Source organism: Rattus norvegicus, chromosome X, assembly GCF_021556685.1.
Source record: "Rattus norvegicus strain SHRSP/BbbUtx chromosome X, alternate assembly SHRSP_T2T, whole genome shotgun sequence".
Lineage (NCBI taxonomy): Eukaryota > Metazoa > Chordata > Mammalia > Rodentia > Muridae > Rattus > Rattus norvegicus.
In genome coordinates, this window is record NC_141554.1 from 57,724,915 (window position 1) to 57,743,364 (window position 18,450).

At 40.2% G+C, this 18,450-nt stretch overlaps 1 pseudogene; it reads right to left on the reverse strand.

Moving 5' to 3' along the window:
- Nucleotides 1-810: 810 nt before the first annotated feature.
- LOC147998230 (xanthine dehydrogenase/oxidase pseudogene) lies at nt 811-7,829 on the reverse strand (annotated as a pseudogene).
- Nucleotides 7,830-18,450: the final 10,621 nt, after the last annotated feature.

Here is an 18,450-nt window from a genome sequence, read left to right on the forward strand (position 1 = left end):
GTTATTGCCGCTGTAGATTTGGTCTAATGAGTATGATTGCCTTCCTTTTAGAGGCCAGGGATGCTCCTTTGATTTGTTATCTCCCCCAGGTGCAGCCCTAAAATGAAACTTTTATTTTTTTTCTTTTCTGTTCTTCCCATATAGATATAGGCAGGATCTGCCTCAAATTAGCATATGTTCATGTCTTATGACTCTCCAAATGACCCTGAGTATTCTAAAATTTTCAGTTATATGGTTGCCATAGTACCTCAGTTTTTCTAAAGGTTCAACATAAATTAATAATTTGCAGTTAAGTTTGCCTTATAAAATTGGACAGATTAGACCCTACAGTGCTGTGCATCTTTTTTTTTCAATTTCACTTCATTTTTATTGTCTTCCATGACATGTAGGTGGAGGTTTTAATCTCCCTCTGCTGTTACACTGAAAACTGTGAGTGTGGCTCTGAGGTTACAACATGGCGCTTAGTGGCTTGAGAGATACAAGCTTTCTGAATATGGCATGCAGATCTAGAGAAACTGTGGCTTAAGCTTCAGGAGGTGTGTGAGAATCCTGGTTATATAGGCCATTCGATGAGTAGGGACTTAACACAAATACTTCCTAAACTCATTTCAAACACATGATCAAAATAGACTCAAATTACCCAAGCTCCTTCTTTGCTACTTAGGCCAACAGCTCCCCATTTGCTTATTGGTTTGTTTGCAACTCTTATTTGGACCAATATTGTCCATTTTCTAGAAAATGCCATCGTGCTGAGTCCCATGCGGCATGTGGAAATCTGGATACTACAGGCTGTGCTTGTGGCTACAAGGAATCCTCGCTGTAGTACAAAACACTGCTGAACACTTCTCTTCAGGTCCTCACAGACCAGGATTTATAGTTTTCTGGTATTCCAGTGACACACGGGGTGGTGAACTGGTCCACACAAGTGTTTCGAATCTTTTCCGGAGTGGTAGGGATGTCTAGCTGGAAAAGTTGTTTTGTATTATTATCTCCGTGCTGAGCTCGAGCTGTGTGAATGGTGTTTTGATGGCAAAGTAGATAGAAGAAGCCATGAAAAGAGGAGGCTCCCAACAGTCCCGGAGTAGTGATACTCTGAACTCAATGGGGATGCTGCCAAACGCAGGGATCTTGTAGGTACTGGGGCCATGAGTGTGCAGGTTCCCTTCAGGGGAGTAGTGCAGCTCCTCCATAGTGAAGAGACCAAGGTCCTGAACAAATGCCCCTTCTACTTGTCCAATATCAATGGCAGGATTCAAGCTGGAACCAACATCCATGACGATATCTGTACGGGGATTCTTATGATCCCCTGTTTGTTAAGCAGTCAATTTCTACTTCAGAGCAAGCCAGCCCATAACTGAAATAGTGGAAGGGATTCCCAGAGTTTGTCTCAAAGCTGTAGCCAAGGTTGGGTGTACTGGAAGAGAAAAGAGAAAAATGAGTGCTGTGCTTCTTTAAACCAAAGCTAGAAGTCCCTATTGAGGATTTAAACATAATAATATAAATTTATTTATATTTGGAGCTTGCTTTGTCTTCAAATAGAGATGAATTGCAGATGTCTGAGAATATAGCAAGTGGAAAAATAAAGAAATCTGATATGATACTGTTGCAATATTTCAAACAAAACATGGCAGTTTGGTTTCCTTTTGCTGTTATTCTGTTACTTGTTTTGCTTGGGGTTTAGAGTATCATCTGTGGCACAATAGAAAAGGGAGGTTTGAGAATTAGATAGAGGTAAAACACAGTAGTCATATCAGTAATCTGGGTAGGGAAAATTTAACATGAATAATTGTCATAACTGAATTATCCACTAAAGAAGTGAAATATTTCTGAAAGAATAACAAATTGGGGAAACAGCCACTATCTCTAGGGCCGAAGAGGAAAGTCACAGAAGGAAACTTGGAAGTGAGCATATCACAAGAGATGAGATTCAGACCTTGTTGGGAAATTGTGGGTATATCCCAATGGAGGGTGGCACAGATGTGAAATAGCAAGCAAAAAGCCATTGTGTATTGTCAGAGGAACACTCTGACACTGTCTGCTGTGGCATTGGCAAATTTACTACATCTTATATCTGTGGTAAGTTCTAAGCAAATACTATTATCCTTCGGTTCAGCTACTCTATTGCAACTATTTGCTCAAAAGAAATGAAAACATATTTACAAAGACTCAGGAAGGAACATTCTGAGATGATGGAAATGCTCTCTCTCTTGATCACAAATGCTTCCCACTATTTGCTCAAGTTTATATTCTTAAAGTTTCTGAAAACTCACCCCACCTAATATTTCCATTTCAAGCAATGTTGCTGGAAAGGGGAAGGTCTTCATATAAGAAAAGTTAAGAAAATATAAAGGTATACAATGTTTGTTTAGGTTTATTTATTTCAAGAGAAATGTAACAGAATTAGTCAGTAGTGCTGAAGGCCTGCCTATTAGAATGTTTCATAATAGGTTGCTGTGGTTTTTTGCCTGCAAGTGTTAGCTTATTTAATATGAAGGTATAATAAAATGAACATTGTCTGTGGCCAAGCTTAAACTTTATCTAGGGGAGTGGGATTAAAAGAGAATAACAGAGGATTGAAATATGGGTTTCTCTTCCTGGTGTTACTTAATGCAATTTCAGTCATCTGGTGGCTCAACTGAAATTGAATGTTCAGAGATAGCATCACAAACATTGTGTTTTGATTGGTGTTGGTGTGTCATACATACCTTGCAAAAGGATCTTATGAGTGTTGTCAGGAAGAAAATAAAACCAGGAAAACAACAACCGAGCAGGTGTCCTTGCTCCATACAAGAACCGAGCAGCTCCATACAAGAGTGAAGACTCTAGCTTCTAGCATTCATGCAAGATACAAAGGGTGTATGATGGCCTCTGATTCTAACACTTAGGAAACAGACACAGATCATCTCTATAGCAAATGACCTATACAGAATAGCCACATAGACAAGTTGTGGATTCAAGTGAAACTCTTGGCCTCAAAATAGAAAGTGGAGAGCAAATGGGAGAAGACACTCAATGTCAACCTTGGGCTCCCACATACATGTGAAAATTTGTGTACCTGCACCTACACACGTGTGCCACAAGCAAGCAATCCAACACTCACATGCAAATACACACACCCACAGACACACACATATATACACATACACACACAACCAAACAGACATATATATGCAAAAAGGAAAACAGTTGAAGGCAGTCCTCAATACACAGCTCATATTATATTCTCTAATGCCCCATTGGCCAGAGAAAGTCACATAACCTTTCTACTGTCTATAAAGTATGGTTGTGGGAAATACACAAGGGGATGGGCAGAGTAGTGGTGGTGCATTTAGGGCCATTAATGTCACAATCAACTGTAGGACAGTTGAGGCAGTGCTATCTTCTACAGCCAATAAAAGGCAGCAAAACCAAACAGTAAAGTGAGCAGCCGTACTTCTGGATTTGGGGGGGGGGGGGGTCAGAGGAGACACTGCATCATTTTCCTAAGAACATTATAACCCAGTCCAGGATGCATTTTTCTCAATGTCAGGAAATTCTAAAGACAACCAATTTGAAAAATATGTGTGTCACAGAACATTTTTGGAAGAAAAGTCTTACTAGGAAATGACAGTGTTTCGTAGCTTCTAAAATCCGTTAACTTGAACCTTCTGCTTTGAATGAGTAAATTTGTAGACAGGAGAATGAACCATATGACCTTTAATGTTCTTTTTCAGTGCTGAGATTTTGTGATAAACCACTTAGTAATAAGTCTATTACAGCTCATTCTCTCCTGGCTGAGAAAATACCCTTTTTCTTACAAGCACATACACATACGCCTCTGCACAAAGCGTAGCTCTGAGACAAATGACAGTTCTGTTTCATAATATTTGTCTTCTGACAGAAGAGGACCAGCTCTTGAGTTATTGCCTCATTAGGGAAAATAAAATCATTGACAACTCCCAGCATTGTGGGAATGAAAATATTGCAACTTTCCTTTGCAAGGGTTATTTTTGACTTTCATTTTTCTTTGAGCATCAGAAACTTGTTTTCTGGCTTTTTCTATTTTGTTTTTCCGGTGCTGGAGATCAAATATAGTGTCTCATGAGTGCTAAGCAAGCACTCTACTACTGAGCTGTACTCCCAGACCAAGAAATTTAAATTTCCTAACTCCTGCTTCTAACTATGTTGAAAGACAATAGAAGCAAATGCTAAGGGTTGAATGTGGGAAAATTGCAGGCATGGGCAAAGACAAACAAACGATGTAAGCTTATCTTTCACTGTGATCAAATAGAAAAACATAAATAATTTTCACTGTCCTCTATAGAATTTTTCCTAAAGAAAATTTTTTATTCCATGAAACATCATGAAAAGACAGTTTTGCTAACTCAGAATTAAATCCCTGTATATTTCTATTTGCTTTGCCTGCACAGCAAAGCTTATGGACAATTTAATTGCCTGAGTGCCAAAAGGTTATAGATCAGTCACTTGGGCTGCCATTCATGTCACACTGCAAGCCTGGGAGTAGTGACAGAGGCTTGTGATCTTTTTTTTCCACCAAAGCAAAATGGCTTATTGTTATATTTGGAAGAAAAACAGAGTGAAAAGAAAATGCTATTGAGCTTACTCAGTGAGCAACATCATTTATATGTGACAGTAGCACATTTTCAATAATGAGGCCAGCAGGGAAAAGATAGAGCAGGAAGGATGCTGCAATGAAAGCTCTGCTCTGTGAGCCAGCTCAGCTGTTTGAAGTGGACCCCAAAGTCCACAGGGAAAGAATTGGGAAGGCTTTTAAACCCAATGTGTAACACATTTGCTTTAAGGAATGGAAGTGTTTGTTAAGCCCACCCACCGACTTCATCTCATGCCTATGTCAAGGATATACACAGGTGAATTCTTCAGGAACTGAACTTGGTTTTTCGGTGATTGTTTTATTTTACATCACCCTTCCATAAAGGGAAGTTTTGCTATTGTAAGACATTCATAGTAGAAAAAGTCATGTGAGATTTCATGTGAGATTTGACCCCCAAATGGTGACTTTATATAATTCTTGCAAGCAATTAGTTCGTGATGGCTTCAGTATTTTACATTTGTGGACAAGAATACATGATTAAATGAGTATTTCCAGTCCTGAACTATTAGGTGAGGATTTGAAGGAAAGGAAAATAGTATGACATCAACCACTAAAAAAAAATTAAACCCTGATATTACTATAATACTATTAACTAAATTTCTTGTATATGTATTATGTAAATTTCTTATGTATGTAAACACACACACACAATGTATGCGTGTTTAAGCAAAGCACGGTGGTGCATGTTTGTAATCGCAGACTTTAGAATCTGAAACAGAAGGATCAAGTTCAAAGCAAACTAGGTCTTCATAGTGAATTTTAAATCAGTTTTGTTATCTAGTGAGAACCTGCAAAAACAATTTGAAAGAATATTTACATAACCAAGGCGGTGACCAACACAATTCTTATAAATAAAGCAGATAAACTCACTAACACACTAATGACTTTCAAAATCAAAATATGTCTTTAAAATCAATAATTAAAATTATGTTTTTTGAAACTAAAAAAATGTTTGTGACATAGACAAAAAGAAAGGAAGGAAGAAAGGAAAAAAGGCAAAAGGGAAGGAAGAAAAAGAGAAAGGAAGGAAGGAAGATGACTTTCAGGACATCTGTAATCCAGGTACTCCATATAAGCAAGAGGATCATGTGTTCAAATTCAGCCTAGGACAGAGAGACCCAGGCTAAAAACAAGCAACAAAAAAGATAAGATCTTTATTGTTAGAAGTTACATCAGTGAATGAATCAAATGCTTATTTGGGACGCTGAGGCAGAAATTCAAGTTCATGGATAGATTAGGCTACATAATAAGACTGTGTCTCAAAAGAGAAGGATACAGCGATTGAAAACAGCATGCTGATGAGAGCCTTCTCTTAAAGTACTAAATTAAAAGGAATGACAATTTAAGAATTGGTAAAAACATCTTATATCTATCTAGAATGAGAAGGTTAAAGTTTGTGTTTTCTAGCGAGTAAACAGTAATTTGTGGCACTTCTGTGTGTCCTCTGAACCTGACATTTACATGTGTCCTATGAGTACCAAATTCTCCCTTTTCCACGACATTTTAAAGATGAAAGCACCGATGCACTTGAAGTATTAGCACAACGAAGTCTGGGAAAGGAGGCAAATATATTTATTAGTCTTGTTCAGAAATCATAACACATAGAAAAAGACTAGGCCAGGAATAAAACTCCATTAGGAAAAATACTTCTGGGCACTAGCAATGGTATGCAATTTACAAGAAAGGGGTAGGAACAGGCCATCACTCAGCGTAAGCATAAGGATGCATTTACATAACCATTAAAAGGAGACAACGGTGCTGGTACCTTACTCCCTGTTCTGAGAACCATGCTGTTGTCACAACCCGCATAGAATTTCATTCTTGTCAAATTTCAATTTAGTACAAAATGGTTTCTCTTGAGACCTTTTGACAGCTTCAGTTGTCAGGGTAGTGACAAGGTTAGGAGTAGTTAGGTAAATCCTAACTTTGCCAGTCTGGTGTATCCTGGCTTCAACTAATACTTCATCCTAATACATATAACAGATCATCATCATCATCATCACCATCATCCCATTGCATTCCATTCCCTGACCCCAACACTGTTCAATTGCATTATTTTACTTTCCTTCTCCATATCCATCCGTTTCTAACACTTTCCTAGAATTGACGTTTCTTCTTTTAGTGTCTGTCTCCCCCTGCTGGTATGAAGACAGAATTTTGTTTCCTTTTGTTCTGCTTTGTTCACCACTGTGTCCTTAGCACCATGACCTAGCATATGGTAAACAACGTCAGAACATCAATAAATACTGGATAAATTAACGAATGTGTAAGAGATCATATTTTCTGCATGTATGACACACACAAGACTCCTCAAGTTCAATTGCTAAGGACATAATGCTTGGGAAAAGGAGATCATAAATAGACAGAAGGAGGGGCCTAATTAGAAAAGGATGGTCAACATCTACCCCATTTACCTTGGCAATGGCTGTGAGAGTATTTGAGGAAAGTTGATTAATGGTAAGTTACATGGATGTTTGCTTAAATGTGAGTTATTATAAGCTGCCTCTACTACACTACCAACTTCCCTCCTGTGACCCTATGTGCTGAACGCACAGCAAGGCTAAGAACCCAGCTCATTTACTTTCCTCTAGGTTTAAAGCTGATGAGTTATTTCTTAAACAATCTCAGATTCTGTATCTGGGATTGTATCAGCAAAGAGAATAACTTGGAAACTAGACAAGAACCTATAACAGTCACTTCTGATAGATTTTCAACACCTTGTGTTTGTCTTCACAAAAAAAATCATTTTATTTTCTATATTCAAATTCATCATGGCCAGAAGTACCATGACTTTACCTAGCAAGACTACGTCTGGAAATCATATGTCAAAAAAGTATTCGTTATATTTCGATGTTGAACAAAATCAGCTTTGAACCTGTCGGGGCAGAAGTGACATTATGAATACATGTCCTGCTCTTCTTTCTTTCTCCATGCTATCTGTCATAGTTATTGCTATTTCTCCCTTATAATCATTATGTTGATATGCCTACTATGAGGAAATCCTTCATTCTTATGCTTTAACAAAAGAAAAAAACCACTTTTTCTGAAAATACCAGCAGGAATAGGAACTTCAAAATTATTGCCAGGTCCTAGGATAAAAAGAATCCTTTCAGAATGGTCTTTTCCCATACCAATTATATTTGAAATCTATCAGCTCCCTAAAGTACATGCTCATAACAGACTTTCGACAATAGGACGGATACTGCTTTATAGTCATCCCCAGAAAGGCAATGCCTTCTAGTTGGTGAAATATCAGAGCAGATTGTGGCATGTGCTGGTGTATGCCTATAATCTCAGCACTCGGAAAGTTGATAAAGTAAGACTGCAAGTTTGAGATGAGCCTGGGTGACATTGTGAGTTCTAGGCCAACCTGGAATAGATGGATAGTAAATTGCTTTCTCAAAAATAAAGTAATAAAATAATCTGTATTTATCATTGAATTTCTTAAGGAGAGTACTTTGTGTTTTTCCTTCCATTCTCTGCCCCTTTCCTTCTCCTCCTCTTCAGTCTCTTCCCCTCCTCTACCCCTTCCACCTTCTCCATTCCCCCCTTTCCTTTCCCCTCCATTCCACATCTCTGCTACATCTCCCCTCATGCTCTTCTCTTCCTCTCCAGACCAACTTTAGTTTCTCTCCTATTACTATCAGTTGACAAGTGGGTGGAAGAGTTAGGCCTCCCACACTGCTGCTGGGAGTTGAAAAAATGGCTCATCCAATTTAAGCTAAGGTTATAGGATTTTTTTCATAATAGTTTATTAATTGTCAACTTTATACAATTTATTTTGGTTATAGTGTCTTCTGATTCCTCCTAAAGGCAAATTTCCACCTCTCTCCCTCCACACCAACTTCAACACACACACAAGTTGTCCTCATATACTTCTGGGTATGAAGCCATCTACTGGACCATGGTTAACCTACTTCAAGAAAAAAACATCTCTCTTTCCCCCAGCAGACAGCAGCTGTCCACATATCTTCATTTAGGGGTGGGAACTCAAAAATCCCTTCATGCTCCATACCAGAATGTTGGCTTGGTTGATCTTGTACAGGTTCATGCAGGAAACTACAAGTGTTGTTCATTTATGAGTACTAGAGTTTCTTATAAAATTAGAAAATGCCTATGGAGAGTTAGGTGAAGGTCTGAAGGAGCTTTTGGTGATTGCCGACTACATAGGAAGAAGCAACAATATCAACCAACCAAGAACCCCTCCCAGAACTTCCAGGAACTAAATCTAAAAAGTACATATGGAGCGACCCATGACTCCAGCCACATATGTAGCAGAGGACTGCCAGTGGGAGGGGAGACCCTTGGTCCTGTGAAGACTCAATGCCCCAGCATAGTGAAATGCTAGGGTGATGAGTCAGGAGTGGATGGGTGGGTGAGGGAGCACTCTCATAGAAGCAGGGGAGGAGAGATGGAAAAGTATTTATTGAAAAGAAATAGAGACATATGTCTACAGGGAGATTTGTTTGGGGTTTAATAGAAGTTTATCCATAGCCCTATTCATAACATCCCTTTATTAGAAATCTAGAAACAATGTGAATATCCACCATGGAGATGTATGTACAATGGAGAGCTACTCAGCAATAGAAAGAAGGGAAGTGCTGGTATGTGGACTAATTGGGTAAATCTCATCAGCATACAGTTGAATGAAAGACAGTAGATGAAAGCAGCACATGTTGTGTGGGTTTTATCTGTGTAAACTTTTCAAATACACAAAAAGTCTTCAGTGATAAAAGCTCAGAATACCCAATATACAATTCACAGACATGAAGCTCAAGAAGAAGGAAGAGCAAAGTGTGGCTGCTTCAGTCCTTCTTAGAAGGAGGAACAAAGTACTCACAGGAGGAAATACAGGGACAAAGTGTGGAGCAGACACTGAAGGAAAGGCCTTTTAGAGACTGCCCACCTGGGGATCCATCCCACATACAGCCACCAAACCCAGACACTATTGCTGATGCCAAGAAGTGCTTGCTGACAGGAGTCTGATATAGCTGTCTCCTGAGAGGCTCTGCCAGATCATGACAAATACAGAGATGAATGCTCACAGCCAACCATTGAACTGAGGTCCCCAATGGAGGACTTAGAGAAAGGATTGAAGGAGCTGAAGGGGTTTGCAACCCCATAAGAACAACAATACCAGCCAACCAGAGTTCCCGGGGACTAAACCACTACCCAAAGAGTATATCATGTACAGACCTATGGCTCCAGCTGCATATGTAGCAAAGGATAGTCTTGTTGGGTAGGCACCAATAGGAGGAGAAGCCCTTAGTCCTGCCAAGGCTCGATGCCCCAGTGTAGGGGTATGTCAGGGCCGGGAGGTGGTAGGGAGTAGGTGGGTAGGTAAGGGAGCACCCGCATAGAAGCAGGGGGAGAGGGGTTGGGATAGGGGGTTTCGGAGGCGAAATCAGGAAAATGGGATAACATTTAAAATGTAAATAAAGAAAATATCCAATAAAAAAAGAAAAAATACTGGGTTCGGTCCCAGCTCCGGAAAAAAGAACCAAAAAAAAAAAAAAAAAAAAAGAAAAAGAAAAAATACAATCAATATGTGTCTGGACCACAGGAATGTAAGTGATAAAAGAGATATTGGCATGCTTGAAGGAACATAAAAGTTTTCTGGATGTGAAGGTACTGTTTAATATTATGGTTCTAAAGATTTTGTCTCTATTTTCCAAAAGTCACTAAACTATACACTCAATAGCTGTGTACACAACTATGCCTCACTAATTTGATGGAACGATTCACGGTGGTTTCTAGGCAAGAGTTTGGGAAGTGTTTTCCCTCATAATGCAAAGGTTAATATTGTATCAACCTCTCTGTATGTCATGAATATAAAATGGCAAGCTGGAAGACATGGACCCTTTTGGTCTACCTCCTGCTGTCTTCCTCTTTAAATTCACCATCCACTGAGTGCTTCAGCCTGCAAGGCAGTGTATGCTAGGTACTACTGAAGATACAGAATGAATAGTAATTCAGAATGACCACTCCCAAGTTGCTGATGACTTTTGACCTAATAGTGACTAAAAACAGGAGTTATGCACCCGAATCAGTGTAAAATAAGGAATAACTAGGCAACATAAAATCAACTTAATGTACATTTATTCAATACCTATGGATGGTATGACAAGCTATTGGACAAGCTACTGTAAACATACATCAGTAAATATGCATGTTTACTAAGCCTGCCATGAAAGATTTTTAGAGTGGGGCTTGCAGTCCCAAATGGATTATCAAGTACAGGATTAATACTCTTTCAGCAGAGTTAGGGCGGTGTTACCTGCCTTCTCCTAAGACAAGTGACCAAGAAAGCAAGGAAGATAGGAAACCCAAGATGCTAGCTAATCAAAGGATGAGCATCTGCATGGAGACACAGTGGTGGGAATAATGAAGAACTGTTAATAGAATGGTAAGATCCTTATTCAAGAGAGTTGTCAAACCACAAGGACAATGATATTAAAATACCTCATCTTGATGGCTTCTCCCACAAAGTATTTTGTGAGCATTTTTGTTCCTGCACTTATTCTGGTTTACTGTCCTCCAAGTTGTAACTTTGTGGTATAGAGCCTCTATTTGCAACTTTAAGATCCTGTTAGTGCTATTCAGCTAATAGATAGACAAACACATAGTAATTACATGGAATATTGTATACCTTGACCCCAAAAGTGGCTTGTATCAGTTCTGTTCATATTCCAACAACAGGATCTAAAATAATTCTACACCGTCTTAACCACAGCAAAGCTAAACACTAAGCAAATAAGGAACTGCAAATGCTAGCTGTTCAATAATTCAAGGGTAGACAAAAAAATATATAGCATAGATGAGGGGGTAGAAAAACGATGAAAGCATCCTCCTCCCTGTATAGAAAGTGCTATGCCCATGAAGAGGAATATGCACAGACCATCAACATTTGAGAGCAGGAGGGACCTTATGCTGCAAATGTAAGTCTATTCAAAAAACCAGAAAAAATGACACAAATGAATAATTGAAGTAGTTCTGCTATAGACACAATAAAGTAGACCATATATTTTGAGAGACCCCGTCCTGGAGTTGGTGTGTTGCTTACAGTAGAAGAGGTTAGATTAGGATGATTAGATTTAATTGTTAGAAGATACAGTTGTAGCATTTGACTAGGATCTCTTAATAGGTAACTCTTAAGTTATTGTTTAGACAATTTGCTTATTTGTTTATTCTTTGAAATAAAAATGAGATGTCCCACAACAGAAGAATGGATACAGAAAATATGGTTCATTTACACAATGTAATACTACTCCACTACAAGGATATCCAGAGTTTTGCAGGCAAATGTATGGAACTAGAAAATATCATCCAGAGTGAGATTACTCGGACCCAAAAGGACATGGTATGTTCTCACTAATAAGTGGATATTAGCCACACAAAAAAGTACAGAATACTCAAGATACAGTCCACAGAACTCAAAAAGGTCAACAAGCTGAGGACACTGCAGTCCCACTTGGGAGGGAGAAGAAAGCAACCACAATGGGAGAGGGAGGGAGGGACAGGAAGAGAAAGGGGATGGGAGAGGGGAGCATGATCTGGTATTGGGTAAGGGAAAGGGACAGAAGCCCTGAGGGCCAGCAGAAAGAATGGAAACAGGTGACCTTCGGAGGAAATTGCTGGGGAGGACCCTCTAGAATGTACCAGAGACCTGGGAAGTGAGAGACTCTCAGGACTCAAAGAGTAGGGGAACCCTAAGTGAAATGTCCTACACTGGGAAGAGGGAACTTATTGAACCCATCTCCAGCAGAAAGACAGGGCATCAAGTGAGGGATAGGGTTGCCATCTCACAGTCAAAAATCTGACCCATAATTTTTCCTGTCTGAAAGAAATGCAGGGATGGAAATGGAGAAGAGCCTGAGAAAAAGAAGGTCCAGGGACAGGCCCAAAGTGGGATCCAGCTCAAGGGGAGGTCCCAAGGCCTGAAACCATTACTGAAGCTATGGGACATTCACAAAAAGGGACCTACCATGACTGCCCTCCAAAAGACCCAAGAAGCAGCTGAGTCAGATGTAGATATGTGCACCTGACCAATGAACAGAAGTTGCTGACCATTCTGGTTGAATTAGGGAAAAGCTGGAGGAAGCTGAGGAGGGCAAGCAGTCCTCTATTAACCCCCCTGTAGGAGGACAAGCAATCTCAATCAACCTGGACACTGGATCACCAACCAGGCAGCACACACCAGCTGAGATGAGGCCTATAAAACATATACAGCAGAGGACTCCTGGATCTGGGTTCAGTGAGAGAAGATGCACCTAACTGGGGACCCAGGAAGTTTAGAGGTCTGGTGGGGTGGGTGGGGTGGGGACATCCTTGTGGAGATGGGGTGGGGGTGGGGGGGCAGTATGTGGAACTGCAGGGAGTCGAGGTGGACCGGGAGAGGAATCTGGAGTGTAAAAATAAATAAATAAATAAATAAATAAATAAATAAATAAATAAATAAATAAATAAATAAATAAATTTTTTTAAGAAAAGAAATGAGAGACATAACCATGAAAGTGAGAGACCAAGCCTTTTGGGTTCAGCCTCCATCTTAAGGAACCTGATGTATGTTAACTAACAGGTCAGTACCTAGCACCAGTTTCCAGGCTACTCCTGCCACCCCACACACACTAATACCTGTGCCTAACACCAGTTTCCATGTTACCCCCTAACAAAATCTGCATTTAGCACAAGTTTCCAGGTTACTCCCCAACAAATCTGCACCCCCCCTCCAGGTTACAAGCCCTCCCCTGACACCTCACTTCCTAACAACCACCAATCAGGAAGAAAAAGAAGTTAAGTTTATGGTTTGTCTCTCAGCACCAACCAGTTATGTTAAAGGTCATAATGCCCCCCTATTAGATGTGCACCAGGCTAGATAACCTCTTCTTGCATCTATAAATGCTTGCCTAAAAAACTAGGTAGCTAGGAGCTCCCTCTTGCTCTCCTGCATCAGAGACGGTGGCATGGCCCAAGCTCTAGCTGGAATAAAGAGACCGTAATGCAATTGCTTCAGATTTGGCTCCTTAGTAGTCTTTTTAGGGTTCACAAGCGTTTCCTGGCAAAAACAAAAGTACCATAGATCTAGCAATCCTATTCAGAGTATTACCCAAAATCACTTAAAGTAGGCACTCAAACACCGGTGTTCTAAGCAAAATTTCACAATAGACAAAGAAGGAAACAAACCATCCTTTGGTAGATTGGTAAATAAATATGGTATATACATACATCATATATATTAGCCTTAAAAGAGAATGGACTTCTGATACATGTTTCGGCAGAGGTGAACGTTGAAAGTGTTATGCCAAATGAAACGAGCCAGACCAAAAGAGGAAAAAAATTACATGATTCCACTTCATGTCCTTCATAGAATAGACAAATTAATGGAAAGACAAGTATAATAGAAATTACCAGTAGTTATAAAGAGGGAGTGATAAGGGATTATTGTTTAATAATATAGTTTTATATGTGTCCATGCACATACACATTGTTATATATGTTATATAGACATATGTATGTATATATAAATTGTTATATATACATATATGCTCGTGTATATATAATAAAAATGAGAAAATGGGGGACACGTCTTACTCATAGAGAAATTATCTTTTAAAGGCTAATTAAATATTCCAATGAGGGGAAATCAAGTTAGCCTTTTCACAGAAATGATTATTTCAGCTTGGCATTGCATAGATTCAAGTATGCAAACTAGGAGGAAAAGAGTAGAAGACAGGCATATTCCAAGACGCAGTGAATATGGGTAGAGTCATGAAAGTGTATGGTTAGAGTATTTAAACCACGATGCTCTGACTACTTCATTGCATCTCCGGCTTTCCCCTGATGGGGGCACTGATGTTTTCCCTTTGGAACAGGGTTGGGTAACTGCTGGTTGCATTACTCTTCCCAGGCCTGGAGTACCTGGTTAAATATGAGGCAGCATGACCTTCAGTCACTGTAAATGAGAAGCATACACATGCTTCCTTTTAGAAGGACATTCATCTACAATAATCTGTCCATAAATATACATAGGCAGACGGCGTCTCTGAAATGTTAGTAAATATGTTTCCTCCCTCTTTAATCCACTCCACACCCAAGCTCTGTCTCCCCCTGTTCAAGCAGATAGGTGAGTTTCCACAGGCAGCCTCAAGGGAGAGAGATTAGACAGGTGACTATTTTAGATCCTTGGGAAAATGGGGCTTATTTTTTTTTCTTTGAGTGACATGGCATTTTGAGAATTTAAAAATCAATAACAAGGCTCTGAACAGTAGGACTAACGCTTGCTTACTGTTTGTATGTCATTTTACCTTTGTGTGCCATGCTCAAGCCAATTGTAAGCAACATCTAGTAGCGGATTACTATCTGCAGTTTCTGGTGCTGTGCTGAAGGGCACATTTATCTTCCCACCTCTGATCTGCCCTGGATCAGGAACTGCTTGAGCTCCTCAGATCACAGGGGTGCATTGACCACACACAACACTCAAGCCCAGTAAGTATGTCTGTGCTTGCCTCTGAAAGAAGGAGATGGTCTGATCGTTTTTATGGCTTGTCCTGGGGGCAGAGATGAAAAGCTGAAAAAAAAAAAAAAACAGCTAAAATGCCCTTCATGCCTTTCTAGTAACTGCATTAAGCAGGAAATGAATTTAAGTGCTAGGCACATATTTAAAAAAAAAAAAAACCAGACCAAACTGGTGTGATGGCCCAGTCAGTACTCACTGAATGAACATGAAGTCCTGAGTTCGATCCCCAACACTCACGTAAAATGCCAGGCATGGTGGTGACGTAGCACATGCCTGTAATTCCACACCTGAGGATAGAGCCTGAGGATAGAGAGACAGGAGGATCTCTGGCTCTTGTTGGCTAGTCATTCTAGCCAAACTGATAAGCTCCAGGCTCAGTGAAAGACCTGTTTCAAAAAAATAAGGTGGAGACTGATTGAAGCGCACTTTCATCTCTGGCCTTTACATGCGTGCATGCGCACACGTGCGTGTGCACACACAGACACACAGAATGAGGGAGAGGGAGAAAGGGAGGGATACAGGGATAGACATCAGATCATTTTCTGTCCACATAATCAAATTCAGTACCTCCAGTAAAGAGTGAACACACTTGATGTCCCCCCAGATAATCACCCTAAGTAGAATACACCTCACAGCATTGCTCCAAAGTGGAAATATAAAATGCATGTTTTTAAATATACTCTTTTAGAAAACAGATATACATAGATACAGTGGGATGAGAATGAAGAAGCAGGAAAAGGCGGGGGGGATTTGACCAAAACCAACAAGAGGGAGAGAGAGAGAGAAAAAACAGATGACCTTTGAGCAAATGGGATAATGATTGCTGTGGGCTGGGAATATGATTAACTTAACTCCAACACGAAGTGCAAGAGTGTACAGAAGTCTCTGCAGACAGCACCAGAGAAGCCATTACAAACAGGAGCTTCCTGATTCCATCCCACCCTACCGATCAGCCTCACTCCAAAGCATTCCTACTCTCTAGCACCAGTGTAATTTAGCAGTTGCTTATCTTTCCAGTCATCCTGCCTGGGTCTTTGCAGTCCAGTAATCCAAAAAACAGAGTCTGTTGCACACACCCAGTTCTTTAATCATGCTGTGTCTCATGTCTGGAATACTCTTGATCTTTCTTCGCTTGGCCAACTCCGTTTACTCTTTTCAACTCCACTTAATCCTGTCACTTCAGGAAGCTTACATCTGATTCCTCTAGCTGTGTCCAATTTATCTACCAGCTATTAATGATATGGGGGTATTTAGTCAGGTGACATGTCACTAGAATCAATGGTTTGTGGGTGTGTGGTTTTTAAATCTCTCCAGCACAAGAGATAGGTTTCTGCTGTTTGTACCTTTGTGTGTGTCAATATGTTCCCTATGATTCTGTGGGTTCTCAAGTGTGCTAGGGTTTAATAAGGAACTAGAAATGTTATTTATGCATTCACTCACTTATATAAAACTTTCTTCAAAAAAGACTCAAGGCAGCACTTGGGAGCTAAGTGTTGATGCTTCAATCCTACTTAGAAGAGGGAACAAAGCAATCACTGGAAGTAGAGGGAGAGAGGGACCTGAGATGGGGAGAGGAGGGCGCAGAGGGGACAGGATCAGGTGTGGGAGAGACGGGAGAAGTAAGGAGGGTCAGGAAATTTAATGGAGGTGTGTAGCAGTGTGGGAGAGAAACTGGGGGTAGCCACTAGAAAGTCCCAGATGCCAGAGAAGGAACAGGTACACAACAGGGATGACATTAGCTGAAATACCCAACAAAGTGGAGACAGAGCCTGTAGAGACCATTTCCAGTAGATAGGAACGGCCCCCAGTTGAGGGATGGAGCCACCCACCCATCTCAAATTGTTTAACCCAGAACTGTTCCTGTCTAAAGGAAACACGGGGACAAAAAATGGAGCAGTGACTGAAGGAAAAGTCATCCAGAGGCCTCCCCACCTTGGGATCCATCCCATATACAGACACCAAACCCCAATACTATTGCTGATGCCAAGAAGTGTTTGCTGACAGGAGCCTGCTATAGCTGTCCTCTGAGAGACTCTGCCAACACCTGACTAATACAGATGCAGATACTCACGGCCAACCATCGGACTGAGCAAGACACCCTAATGGAAGAGCTAGGGGAAGGACTGAAGGAGCCAAAGGGGATTGCAACCCCATAGGAAGAACAACAATATCAACTAACCGACTACCCAGAGCTCCCAGAGACTAAACCACCAACCAAAGAGTATACATGGAGGGGCCCATGGCTCCAGATACATATTTATCAGAGGCTGGCCTTATCTGGCATCAGTGGGAAGGGAGGCCTTTGGTCCTGTGGAGGCTTGATGCCCCAGCATAGGGGGATGCTAAAGGCATGATGCAGGGGTAGGTAGGTGAACAGGGGGCACCCTCTTAGAGGCAAAAGGGATGGTAGATGGGATGGGAGCTTTATGGAGGGGAAAATGAAAAAGGGGAGAACATTTGAAATGTAAATAAATAAAATATCCAAAAAAAGAAAGAAAAAGAAAGGAAGGAAGGAAGGAAGGAAGGAAGGAAGGAAGGAAGGAAGGAAGCAATTAAGCACTAGCCAAAGCAGTACTCTACGGCCACAGAGGTCTATCACTGCAACCTCTGCAGTAGGAAAAGTAGGATAAGAAGATGAGAGGTGAGTGTGATTGAAAATTATACATGTGTGAAATGTCATAATGAAGAGCATTATGATGTGCAATTGACATATACAAATAAAAACCCTTCAGAAATCTGCATCTATATACATATATACATTCATCATCATATCATCACCATTATCATCATCATCATCATTATCATAAGAAAACTAAAGAAAAGTGCTTTCACAAAACCAGGAAGTTTCATGGGAGATTAATATAGGCGATAGAAAGTTCATGTCTTTATGATTAAAGGACCCTCTATTGGAACTATTTGCAGTCACTGTAAAATAAATGTTTCATTTAAAAAATATTTCTTCTACTTTCTGAGATTATAATATAGTGTGCATCATTTTCCCCTTCCCTTTCCTCCCTCCAAGCCTTCCTCTCCTTGCTCTCTTTCAAATTCATGGCCTCTTACTTTTAATCAGTTGTCGTTCTGTAATGCGTATGTATATGTAAATTCCTACATACAGCCTGCACAGTCTGTACAATGCAGAAATGCTATGCTAGAGTGAAATACCTGAAATACCAAGTCCGATAGGAAGTTGTCTCTATTGCCTACATTTTCTTCTGTCTTTTGGTTATATTTTAAAGACTAACTTGTTTAATGATTGCATACAGTGATTTTTTTTAAAGCTAGGCTGCTTGGAAAGTCTTTATAGACTAGGGAGTTAGCT